Source organism: Octopus bimaculoides, chromosome 9, assembly GCF_001194135.2.
Source record: "Octopus bimaculoides isolate UCB-OBI-ISO-001 chromosome 9, ASM119413v2, whole genome shotgun sequence".
Lineage (NCBI taxonomy): Eukaryota > Metazoa > Mollusca > Cephalopoda > Octopoda > Octopodidae > Octopus > Octopus bimaculoides.
The window spans coordinates 73,976,230-73,979,536 of NC_068989.1; the positions used below are offsets into that span (position 1 = coordinate 73,976,230).

The following is a 3,307-nucleotide window of genomic DNA, read 5'->3' on the forward strand; positions in this document are numbered from 1 at the left end:
TATATAGTGAAAGCGCGTGGCTTAGTGGTTAGGGCATTCGGCTCTCGATCGTAAGGTCGTGAGTTCAATTCCCGGCAACGTGTTGTGCCCTTGAGCAAAACACTTTATTTCACGTTGCTCCAGTCCATTCAGCAGGCAAAAATGAGTAGTCCCTGTATTTCAAAGGGCCACCCTTGTCACACTCTGTGTCACGCTGAATTTTCCTGAGAACTATATGAAGGGTACACGTATCTATGGAGTGCTCAGTTAATTTCACGAGCAAATTGTCCCGTTGATCGTATCAGCTGGGACTCTATCTATCTATCTATCTATCTATATTTACATACATACACATACACGTACGCACATACATATAGTGAAATGAAATAGATAAGATGAAGAGACCAGAGCAGAAATCACTTCAGACTGTTGTTCAAATTTTTGTGTAGCCTCAGACCAGCCTTAATCTAGCTGGACTATGCAATTCAGTCTGAAAGCATGGGTATCCTGGGTAGTTGCCCGGGAGCCCAACAGGCATGGAGGCTAAAGGCATAGATCTATGTAATCTATGGCTTCCCGTCAATATATAAATACTTGAAGGATCCAATGCATTCAAGGTTTATAATGCTAAGACATCCCAAGGATCTATAATGTGAAGATAGCACTGGGACTATGTTCAAAGCAGTTTTAATCATAACCATTCTATCTTTCCAGACATTCTTAAAAACCCTTAATGAATTCAGAATATATACGGTGCCTAATTTTAGCGGTTAAAGCGTCCGAGTAGTCTTCCTATTTTACTGACAAAAGCGGGTTTGTTTAATGTTAGTTAATTTCAGTACCTGATGACGACACATTAAAAACACTCCTGCAATTTGATGATGTTCCTCGGTTTTGTGGATATATTCTTAAAGTAACTTCTACAGCCCTGATAGTAAGGATATTTCCGAATCTTGTTCCAAATATCACTTTAGTAAAGAATAAAAAATTGACCAACGCAAAATAAATTTAATTAGTGGAATATAATAGCAACCAGAATATTTACAGACCACAACCACAATTACGATGGTAAGAAGAATAGTAACAAAAAGGAGACACACTAACAACAGATATAAAAGAACAAAGAACTTGTTAGAATTACAAGACGTGGGTTGAATTGCAATATGCAGTAATCACTATTCATAACTCGGTTCACCTATCGCGGATCACCTATCGCGGTTTATTATTTAAGCTTACGTCATTTCCTCCGTGATGTTGTTTTGCATTTATAATAAAACAAATATATACAAATAAAAATAATAATAAAAATATACAGTACAGTACTGTTTCTACGTCGTGGATTTTCACCTATCACAGGGGGCGGGGTTGGAACGTAACACCCGCGATTGTCGAGAGATTACTAGCAGTGAAAAACAAGGGTTCTGCTTCAGAGCTAAAACTAATTACTAAAAAGCGTAACGAGTAAATTCGAAGTCAGAGCGTAGGATAGTATTTACTGATATTGCTCTTTCCCTTCTCCTCTGTTTCAGAAGCAATTTTCTGGGTCTGAAGAACTAAAATTCTTGTTTAGGCGGCGAGCTGGCAGAATCGTTAGCACGCCGGGCGAAATGCTTCGCGGTATTTCGTCTGCCGTTACGTTCTGAGTTCAAATTCTGCCGAGGTCGACTTTGCCTTTCATCCTTTCGGGGTCGATAAATTAAGTACCAGTTACGGACTGGGTCGATGTAATCGACTCAATCCGTTCGTCTGTCCTTGTTTGTTCCCTCTATGTTTAGCCCCTTGTGGGCAATAAAGAACTAAAATTCTTGTTTCCTGGCATTTTTTCCTTACATTGTATTGTAATCCTTTTTCTTTCTTTGAATGAAATACCATGTTTTTCCTTTAATTTTTCTTCGAAATTTTGCTTCCAAAATATGTGATCTCGTAGAAAAGAAGGATACAAGGATTAGCAACAGCTACTATAACACCTTGGATACTTTGCCATTGTGATGCATATAAGATTTTATAATAGTCAAATAATCAAGTGTGATGTAACATTAAATCCCTATTATGCATTTTTAATCACACTGGTAACAGAAGACATCAAAACTTACATGCGAAGAACATTGTCTTTGTGTGTGTTGTATGTAATCTGAGTGACCACTGGCTTATATTTCATGATTTACATAAACTCTGAACAAATTGATGGATGATGCATAAATATATGACTTTTCGAGGGAGGGTGACAAGACAGTAAAGATCAAGAGAAGCATATTATTTTAATGATATAGAATTGGCAACTCTGCTCCTGTGAGACCAAAATTTTCCATTCTACTAGTTAACCTAAGATGTAGAGGTCATAGTGATTTGATTAAAGACTGCGAGCAAATTAATGATGCAGCATATTTTTAGTTATTTCGAACTTAATGATAACTATAGAAATCGACTGTCTGAGATATTTCGGCTGTGGTAGTTACGTTATATTTCTAGAAAGCATATTTGACAAACACGGCTCATTACCACTAATGAAGTCAGAGGCCACAATAAAATCTGAAATACCAGCTTCCTGAATCTGCTGAGTTAATTCAAAGTGTGTGACAGATATCAATAAGAGACTGAATCACTTCAATTTGGACATAGGCCAAACATAGCCAGGCAACAGGATGATTCCAAACACGATATTAATTAAATTATCAAGTAATGTAAGATAGCCACTGTTTCACATTGCTGTCCGTAGAGACCCAATGTGCATAATGTATATGATCAAGCTAGACAGACGTGATCTTATCTCTGGAAGTGTTATGCCACAAACACCAGAGGAATCGGATTAAACTGACTGATTTGACACAGGAGTGGTAATATTTAACTGACTGTTAAGAGAATTAAAATTACAAATTAGACTTGTGTCAAATAAATTCGATAGAATCTTGTCAATATAGTATAGTTTAGTTCAGTATAAACCAACAAAAGTTGGTAAATATATTAGAACAGCGTTTTACTAAGTAAATAAAATCTGAAGTAGAATATTGAAGAAAAGTTGTGGAAGTGTTCTTGTTAATCCCAAATTCTAAACTAACACTGTATTGTTGAAGTGGAATCATTTGTCTAAGTACGTAATGTATCAAAATGTACTTCGAAAGCATCCACTTTCTTTGGTTAGATGGAAATGGAAATGGTTAAAACTGGCAACAGTCCAGGGATTGAAGAAATTGTGAAATTGAATGAGTACACACAAACGCACACATTAACACTGATAAAGAGTAAATAGAGTGATACGTATAAATATATATACGTATATGAATATATATATGTGTACATATATATATATATACATATATATATATATTTA

The 3,307-nt window shown here is 36.0% G+C and overlaps 1 protein-coding gene across 1 annotated transcript in view; it reads left to right on the plus strand.

Moving 5' to 3' along the window:
• Positions 1 to 3,307, plus strand: part of LOC128248735 (uncharacterized) — a 68,408-nt gene that overhangs the window by 30,659 nt on the left and 34,442 nt on the right. The window lies entirely within an intron of this gene.